This window comes from Emys orbicularis, chromosome 21 (genome assembly GCF_028017835.1).
Source record: "Emys orbicularis isolate rEmyOrb1 chromosome 21, rEmyOrb1.hap1, whole genome shotgun sequence".
Classification (NCBI taxonomy): domain Eukaryota; kingdom Metazoa; phylum Chordata; order Testudines; family Emydidae; genus Emys; species Emys orbicularis.
In genome coordinates, this window is record NC_088703.1 from 15,391,327 (window position 1) to 15,401,539 (window position 10,213).

The following is a 10,213-nucleotide window of genomic DNA, read 5'->3' on the forward strand; positions in this document are numbered from 1 at the left end:
CCTCCCATCTTTTCATATACTGTGTATTTATGCCTCCCTACTGTATGTTCCACTCCATGCATCTGATGAAGTGGGTTTTAGCCCACAAACACTTATACTCAAATAAATGTGTTAGTCTCTAAGGTGCCACAAGGACTCCTCATTGTTTTTGCTGATACAGACTAACACGGCTACCACTTTGAAACATGATAATTACTGCTTTCCTTAAAGCTGCAGCTCCTGGAGTCAAGTGGATATGTGATGATTTCAGCCTTCCTTCTTAAAGAAAAATTAGTTTCTAGCCCTCATGATTGTGGAGAAAGCTTCAAAATGTGACCCCAGCACATCCAAAAGGCTCAAAAAGCAGAAGACCAAAAAAAAGAACACCACATGTATTATTTTTACATAATCTCATTCTTTTAAAGACAATCTCATGTTTTTTGGTGAGTCTGACTCATGATTTTTGAACATTTCAGGTTGGCAGTACTGCCAATGAGATCATCTAGTCTGAGTGTCTGCACAGCCCAGGCCAGAGAGCTTCCCCCAGGGATCCCTGCATTGAGCTGCTAACTTCTGGCTGAGCTAGAGCCTGTCTGGTAGAAAGAGACATTCCCTCTCGGTTTAAAGACTCCAAGCCGGCTCCCATTTCTAAACACTGAGATGGTTGTGGCTGATCAGTGCAAGAAGGCATGAGGAGGAAGGGAGATGCAACAGAGCAACTGGAGATGGGCCATGATGCTTAGCTCCAGCTGTGGGTCCTAATCTGACCTTCCCCAGAGTTGGGAGTGTGGACTTGGAGCCTATGATAGATACAGTCCCAGGCCACAGAGTTAGGATCTAAACTTCCTGGAGGTCTGGGTGTGGGGATTTTCCCTCTGAGACCAGAAGCACGATAGTTACCGGAAACAATGATTCAGAGTCTGACTGAGGAGGGGAAGAGGATGCTAGATCTGGGGTGGTTGGACCTTCATGATCATCTCCCCATCCCCGGGAAATAAACAAACACTGCAGCGTTGGCAGCTCAGGTTTCAGTAGGATCCTTAACGACAGTTGCAACACCGCTCATAGCGGTCCCAAGCGGTAATAATAAGGCCTGCATGTTTCTGGCTGAAGGGAAAATAACAGTTCAAAGGGAAAGGAACAAGATAACAATTCAAAGAAGAGTTACTAACAAGCTAGCCTTATAGCCGCCAAGATGACTTAACTGCTTAAATGTAATTGCTACCTGCTTAACATAACTATAGAAGGAGGGAGGGGGAGAAGGGAAGAGCTTAGCTACAAAAAGTATAAAAAGAGAAAAGCTGCTTATGATGGTGTGCTTGATCTGAGACGTGCCAGTCTCCTTGCACCGCTTTGAGATCTCAAATAAACTTTGATTGCTTCTCCACCCTGTGATTAATAGAGCTTGTTCCTTAGCTCAAATAGCAGAGACCTGTGTTGTGGTATTGAAGATCCTGGGTTCAAACCCTACTGATGATCCCACTAGGAGCATGGATGCACCATCACAATGCTGCCTCCTTAAAAGTCATAGGTGCTATTATACTCTGCACCTTCTGTCCCATGTTCAAGCCCATTGCATTACTTTGCAGTGAACCCTGGACTCCTGTTCTCTGTGCATGGGATGGGGGTCAGCTTGGGGTGGGGAAAGGGGATGGGAGTGGGGAGCAGATCCAGGGGTAGGGTAGTATCAGCACTTAGTGCTCCCATGCTGTGGGCCTCCCATGCAATTGGAGGATGAACAGGAACCCATCGCTGTATAAACTGCTCACTGTGTCTCTGCAGGTAACTGAACACCTGTCCTGGATCCTGGCCAGATAATATCTCTGCCGGGTTAATGTGTGACTGACACCCTGGTGCTTTCACTTTCCCCCAGTTGGGTTCGCAAACAGCTCCAGGATCCCTTTCCCCCTTTGCTCCCAGCATGTCAGTTCAGTTCCTTGGGTGCTCTGTGTAGTGCTGGGACCCCTAGCTTGTTACATGGCATCTCCTGTGACATGCTGAATCTTTAAGGTAGGTCCTTCCTCATTATTACCCCTGTTCCTTCGCTCTTGGGGGCTTCTCACACTCCTGCCCCCTGGGAATACGTCCCCACTGCCATGGCCTGTTCCCACATCCCATCAGTGCTGGGCAAACCCCGATGGCAGGTGTGATTCACTGCTCAGCCTGTTATCCCCTCACTGCATCGTGTTGCCATCTGGAGTTCCTTGTGGCCTTTTCCTGGGAACACAGCCTCTTCAAAAGGGCTTCACAACCCTGCCCTGCCGATACCCCTAGGAGGAGGGGTTGCCAGACCAGACGTGTGTGTGTGTGTGTGTGTGTGTGTGTGTGTGTGGAGGGGTCATTTGGAGCCTCCCTGGCTGTTATTATTATGTGTATTACAGTATGACCTAGAAGCCCTAGCTGAGTTCTGGGTCCCCATTGTGCCAGATGCTGCACATACAGACCATGAGAGATTGTCCCTGCCCCAAAGAGCTCTCAGTCTGGCATGAGGTGTAGCTGAGCCTAGCTGGGCTCAGACCCTTTCAAGCCTCGTCTCCATGGGGCATTACATTGTGTTAGAACATGTGTTAACCCAGCACAGGACACTGAACGCACAGGCCTGGTCTGTGCTGGAGGGATGTGTGGTGTTAGATAACATACTAACTGTCAGACCTAGTAGTTCATCAAGCCATCAGCTCACGCTCTGCCAACAATGGCAGCCTGAATATCGACCTGTCGTCTCAAGCACTTCTGTGCTTTCTCCCACACTGACACCATGCATGGGAACAGCTCCCCGCCAATGTTCACAAAGCCACCATCTTCCCCTCCTCGAAATCCCTCCTTGGAGCCTACCTCTGCCATGGGGCCTATTGAGCACTTGTTACTAGGAGACTCACCTGCGATGGGAAAGACCTGGGGTCAAATTCCTGCCCCAAATCTGAGGCAGGGACTCAAATCTGGTTCTTCCAAATCCCAGGTGAGTCCTTCAACCTCAGACTCTACCACATGCCCACTCTCCCTGTCTGAGTGAGACTTGCTCCCAGCTGTCTTTAGGGTAGGGCCTGAACTGGTAGGTGCTCTCAGAGCAACCAGCCCTTAATCTGTCTAAGGCCAGGTCTACACCCAGCCGCTACTTCGGCGGCTGGGAATCGAAGTTCTGGGTTCGATTTATCGCGTCTGGTCTGGACGCGATAAATCGATCCCGGAAGCGCTCGCCGTCGACTGCGGTACTCCAGCTCGGCGAGAGGAGTACCGCGGAGTCGACGGGGAGCCTGCCTGCCGCGTGTGGACCGCGTCTGAACCGCGGTAAGTTCGAACTAAGGTATGTCGACTTCAGCTACGTTATTCACGTAGCTGAAGTTGCGTACCTTAGTTCGAATTTGGGGGGTAGTGTAGACCAGGCCTATGTCTCTTTGTGGATCTGGCCCTTAACTCCTATTGAAAGTCAGTGGGACTTAGGTGCTTTTTCAGTATTTTACCCTGTGTTATTAGGCTGAATAACAGCCCTGTAAAGAAGCTGGAAACTAGAGCTGGTCAAGAATGTTCCCTGGAAAATGTTTGTAATGAAAAATGGCTTTCAAAAGTATATGAACATTTTCACCAAACAATTTCATTTTATGTGAAAATTTTCAATAAAATGATTCACAACAAAAACATGTTCATTTCAATTCCAGTCTGATGGAATCAAAATGAAAACTGTTTAAGGAGGAAAAGAATAAGAACTGAATTAAAAAAATCATTATGATTGCATTTTATTTTAATTGTATTTCCATTCTTTTTTAAACCATTTTTGTTTGTTTTTTAATCATTGTGTCAGAATATTGGAGGACTTTGGGAAAACTTTTAAATGAAAAGATAATTTTTGTCAGAAGAAAATTTCCCATTTTCGTAAGCCTCCAAGAATCCCCAGCACCTGCCATGTCTCGGCTCTGTGGCTTTCAGAGCCCCGCTTTGCACAAGGGCATACAGATAATAAAATGGCTCAGAAACCTACATTCACCCTTTGCTCTGGGGCTGGGCTGGAGATGCAATGATAACAGAGCAGTTGGATAGGGGCCAGACTCCAATCCCTCCTTCCTGGGCCAGGAAGGGCTAGGCGCTCTGCAGAGCGTGGGGATGTATTAAGACAATGCCAGGCCCTAGGCTCTCCCTGACATGGGGCCCCCATATACCTGCCTCCTAGCCAATGGGGTAGCAATGGTAGAGTCCCCGCTTCCACTTCTAGAGAGACAGGGCCAGCACACTCTGCCCCCAGAAAGCTTGGGGCATCAACAAGGATTTTCCCCTTCACCCGCACTTCTTCCCTCAGCAGTGGGGTGTTGGTTTTAGAGATATGTTTGTGCAGGAATATAATTTATAGAGTATTAGAGGGACAGTATACCTATCTCATAGAACTGGAAGGGACCCGAAAGGTCATTGAGTCCAGCCCCCTGCCTTCACTAGCAGGACCAAGTACTGATTTTGCCCCAGAACCCTAAGTGGCCCCCTCAAGGATTGAACTCACAACCCTGGGTTTAGCACCATTGAGCTATCCCTCCCCCCCGGGAGTATAGATTATGAACATAGGAATTTTGAGCCAGCCCCTGGAAGCAGGGGCCAGTAGAACACAGTGTAGCTGTGCAGAGCAGTTCCCAACAGACACTCTCTAGTTTGTTTTTAATAAAAGTTTGATTCCTTTCTCACTCACTGGTTCGTTGTTTAATGAATCCCAAGATCATGGTGTCAGAAGTGCTGCCTGAGAGAGAGACTGCAGAAGTCATTTTGAGGTTAATTCCTGTGTTTGAAACTGAAAGCAGAGGCAAGGGGAGCAGGTAGAGCAGGAAACAGAGACAAAACAATTTTTTAAATATGTTTTATGAGCACAATAGTAGCCAGACTAGCTTAAGAAGGGAAGAAAGCCAAAAATGGATGTGTCACAACCTCCATCCAGTCTGCAGTTTTCAGGCAATGTTGCAGAGAACTGGAAGAAATTCCAACTGAGATTTTAATTGTATTTAGCAGCCGCAGAGGAGAAAAATTACAAAGTGAAATCATCAGTGTTTTTGCATGTTTTTGGGGAGAAAGCATTGGATATTCATGACACCTTTAAATTTGAAGAAGGTGAAAGGATGAAGTTAAGTAAAATACTGACTTAATTAGAGGAACATTGCATACTAAAACAGGAATGAGACTTTTGAGAGACACAATTTTTTTTTATGTGTAAGCAGGGTCTGAATGAATGCTTCCCTCACAGCTAGCTGGGAGGGGGAGAGACTTTGGGTGTGTTGATGTAAATACAGTTTGCTCCTGCTCTGCTCACATATTCAGCAGATAAAGCGGTGTCAAAGTAATCAACTTTGGCTGGTGTTGGGTACAAATCACTTTAATACTGAAATGCAGGGGTACTGAAATATGGTTACCAATGTTGTAATTATTGTAGGAGTACAGGAAAACTGGACTGTGCTTAACCTGTCCCAAATGAGGGGTTCACCATCAGTTGAAAGAGCCTCATTAAGCCAGAGGCTCAAATGGCAGAGCCCTGTGAAAGTAAAAGGGGTGGGGATTAGTGTTTTAGCCAGGAGACCACAAACCCTTCCCAAGGGTCCTCCCTGGACTGGTTTAACCTGTGCTTTCCCCCTTCCCTACCTGCCATGTGCTCCCACCCCCCTTCAAAGAAAGAGCCAAATAGGCTTTATTGGGCACTTCTTTGTTATATTAAATGCTCAATCACAGATGAAATCAGTTGTGGTAGAACTGTGTTTCTGCCCAGCCTGCAAAGAGCTGAAAATTACTGATGTGCAGAGGTCACAGCAGAGAGGCAGGTGATAGCCAGGTGGAGAGGTGCAATGAGCGGCCAGCAGGGCAGCTGGAGGATAGGCACGGCAAGAGCAGTGAGCAGGTGGCCAGCAGGGCGGCAGCAGAGAGGCGATGAGCAGGCAGAGAGGGGCCGCGAGCAAGTGCCAGAACAGCAGAATGAGTAAGGTACCTCTTTATCCCACCCAGGGGGGGAGATGAACTCTTCAGATGCACCTCTGAACTCTGGGTCTGCACTGACCAAGGACGGCAAATATGAGGGGGGATGCAGAAAAGAGTTGGGCACGTGAAAGAGATTTTTGGGTTGCTGGACTTAAGAACCTGAGGGGAGAAGGACACTGCCCAACCTATTGAGGATGGGTCTTTTACTCATGTTTTTTGTTTATGAACTCTGTTTGTAGTGTTTTCCCAAATTAATACTGAGTTACTTTCCTCCTTTTATTAAAAGTTTCTTTTCTACACTCAGACTCTGTGCTTGTGAACGGGGAACTATTGCCTCTGAGGTACCCAGAGGTGGTGTGTAAATTTCCCAGGTTAGTGAATGGGGGCTTGAGCTGGTTCTGTGTTGTATCAATGGAAAGAAACCCCTAGATATTGAATCCAGCCCTGGTTGCTGCTGGCTCCACCTGGCAGAAGGGTTACACATGCATACAAAAACTAATGACACCATAGAAAAATATGTCACGGGATTAAAGAGACTCAATAAAACCTGTGACTTTGGTGAGTTGACAGACTTTCTGTTCAGAGATAGAATCATTTGTGCCATTAAAGTCAATGCATTAAGAGAGAGAGAGACTGCTCTGTGAAGGAGATTTAACTTTAGAAAAAGCTTTCCAGTTACGCAGGGAAGCAGAAACTTGAACAGGGGAATGGTACATGCTTGTGCTTTGATACATTTGGTTGATTTTTTAAAGAAAAAGGTTGAAAGAATAGAGTGAGAGAACTTAAAAAAATAGAGATTTTTGTTTTTAAATGGTTAGGTTGAAAGAATAGAGGCAAGTTATTAAAGAAAAGAAAGATTTTTGGCTAGGTTTAGTCAGGAGAGATGATTTTAAAGGCCTAGTTTGGCATGTTATTAAAGAATAAAAAAATTGAAATACATTTAAAATGGTTATTAAATATAAAGTTAGGTTAAAAAAGAGCAGATAGGAGAAAAAAGGGGAATTTTATAAAGCGGAGACTGTTTAGTAAGCACATGGTAAAAATATAAAGCTTGGTTAATAAAGAAGCATTTAAAATATTAAATATAAGGGGAGATTAAGAGAAGAGCATTTAAAAAGAGTTAAATAAATGAGAAATATAAAGGTAGGTTAAAAGAGAGAACATGGCATGACCAGGGAAAAGAAAGCCCCTTTGCAAAGGGCAAAGATAGGCAGCACGTGGTTGAGTCAGAGAGAGAGCGCAAGATCTTACCCTTGCGACTGTTCCTGGGGAAAGCCTCACAACCCCTCAGACTAGTTATCTCTGCCTTTGGATCGGACCAATCAGATGCTGTTCTACAGCTGTGTCATAGAATACATTTTCCTGAACCAATCCTATAGTCCCAAGATTTTTAAACAAGAGCCATTTCCCTCCCCTCCCCTCACAACCCCCCTACTATCCTCCCCTTTAACTGCGTTATTCTTATCTAAAAAACAGACCCCAAGCATCTTTCCCGCCATGTAGCACTTTTACATAGGTGCTTTAATAAACGTTAAAACCATAGGCCCTTAGTAACAAACAGTTTTTAAAAGTTTTTTCCTATGCTTTTGGTGAGGACAATTTGAAGCTGCAGCAAAAGCAGCTTTGTTAACCAGTGAATTAGAGATAAAGAAGGCTGTTAGATGTCCAGAACATAGAGATAAGAAGTTTATTTATTTTTAAACTTTTGAACAAAAGCAAGTAAAAGTTATATTAAGTTTTGTAAAGGAATAAAGCTCTATTTTATAATCACTTGAAAAGACAAGCCTACTTGAAGAAACAGCCCTTTATTTACAGGTGTTTTAATAAAAAAATGAGCATGAAGAAGTACCTCAGGGTTAAACCCACAAACGCTTACTAACAAAACATTTTTAAAAGCTTTTCCCTATGCTTTTAGTGAGGACAATTTGAAGCTGCAGCAAAAACAGCATCTGTGAGCCAGTGGATCAGAGATAAGAAGATTGCTTCTTCTCCCACTTTTTAACAAATAGAGGTGAAAGTTATATTAACCTTTGTAAAGGAATAAACACTTTAAAAGACAAGCCTATTTGAAGAAACAACCCTTCATTTAGTACTATTACATATGCGTTTCAATAAAAAATTAGCATGCAGAAACCATCCCAGGGTTAAAACCATGGACAAACTGTTTATAAAAATAATTTATAGTGATAAAAAAGTCCCCCCACCCATATTTTAGACTAACATTGGTCATTTTTTAGTGAGGACAATTTGAAGCATTATGCTTTTGCAACAAAGACACTGTTAGCTGCTTCTTCCCCCATTTTTTAACAAATACAGGTGAAAGTTATATTAACCTTTGTAAAGGAATAAACACACTAAAATACAACCCTATATGAAGATACATCCCTTTATTTAACATTTTTAAGGTGTGTTTCAATAAAAAAAAGAGCATGCAGAAATACCCCAGGTTTAAAACCACAGGTCCTTAGTAACAGCCAGTTTATAGTCCCCTTATTCCTCTTTTTTGCCACCGTTACTTTTTCCTTCATAGTAGTCTCCTTCAGGCCACTCAGTGTCATCTCTCTCCTGGGCTGTAAACTGGAGAACCTTGATTTCTCAGGAATAAAAGGGCTTTAGAGAATTAACATGGTATACTTTAGGTTTTAGGGTAGGGTCTGGGAATGCTATGAGGTAATTAACAGCTCCCAGGCGCTCTCAGACCATAAATGGCCCCTCCCACGATGCTTTCATCTTAGTGGCCTGGAGCACTTTTAGGACCATGACTTGGTCACCTACTCTGAAGAAACACTCTCTGGCATGTTTATCAGACCAGGCCTTTTGCTCTTGTTGAGCATCCTGTAGATTTTCTCGAGCAAGGGCTAGAGAGTCTTTGAGGGTGTTTTGCAGTTTGGTTACAAATTCCAAAATGTTATTTCCTGAAGAAGATATAACCCCCTACCATTGCTGCTTCACCAACTGTAATGGCCCCTTAACTTTGTGGCCATAAACGAGTTCAAAGGGTGAAAATCCCAAATTGGGATGTGGTAGAGCCCTGTAGGCAAAGAGCAACTGCTGCAACATTGGAGTTCTCATTCACGCATGTACTTATCATGGCCCCCAAAGTCCCATTAAACTTCTCCACTAGGCCATTTGTTTGATGGTGGTAAGAGGTGTCAACCAAGTGGTTCACCCCATGAGCTTCCAAAAGACATTTCATGGTCCCTGCCAGAAAGTTAGTTCCTGAATCCATAAGGACGTCTGAGGGCCAACCTACCCTGGCAAAAATATCTGCCAATGCCTGGCTCATGCTTTTAGTCCCGCTGTTGCTTAGAGCTACTGCTTCTGGCCATCGGGTGGTAAAATCCATGAAGGTCAGTATGTATAGCTTTCCTCCGGGTGGTATCTTAGGGGAAGGACCCGGAAAATCCACAGCTACATGCTGAAATGGACTCTCAATTATGGAGAGTGGCTGGAGAGGGGCCTTGACCTGGTCTTGGGGCTTTCCCACCCTCTGGCACACCTCACAAGACCAGACATAGGTAGAAACATCCTTGCCCATTTCCCTCCAGTGGAATGACTTCCCCAAATGGTCTTTGATCCTGTTCACACCAGCATGGCCACTACGGTGATAGTGGGCTAAGCTCAAGAGCTTTTCCCTATACTTAGTTGGAACTACCAACTGTCTCTGAGGATGCCAGTCCTCCTTGTGCCCACCAGAAAGGGTTTCCTTGTATAAGAGTCCTCCTTCTTCAACAAACCTGGACCTATTGGAAGAGCTTAGAGGCAGTGGGTCGCTCCGTGCCGCCATCCAAGCTCCCTTGAGGCTTTCATCCGCTTCCTGCTATACCTGGATCTGCTCCCTTGATGCTGGAGACATTCTTTCCTTGCTGGGTTGTGGACTTGGGCTTGGTCCCACTGGAAACAATGCAGGCGATGAGGGTGTCTCCATCAACTGTGAACTGATCTCCGCTGGTGCACCAGGTTGTATATTAGGCTCTGGTGAGCTTCTTGCACCGGTTTAGCTGCTGCTGCAGGTGCAGGCTCTGTGGCGCCCTTTGGTGCTGGCTCCCCTGACTCTGGAGTGGTTGCAAGCATAGGCTCTGGTGCTGACTGCTCTGCCAGTTCCAATCCTTGGGTTGGTTCTGGCTGGGTCCCAGGAACTGGATCTACAACTACTGCCATAGACTCTGGTCTAGGGTCTGGTTCCACCACCTCTGGCTGGGTTCCTTTAGGAGACTCAGGAATGGAGTTAGGTGTCGAGACCAGTTTAGCCTGGTTGCGGGTGACCATCTCCACCCATTTTGTTAGCCTCACATGGTTG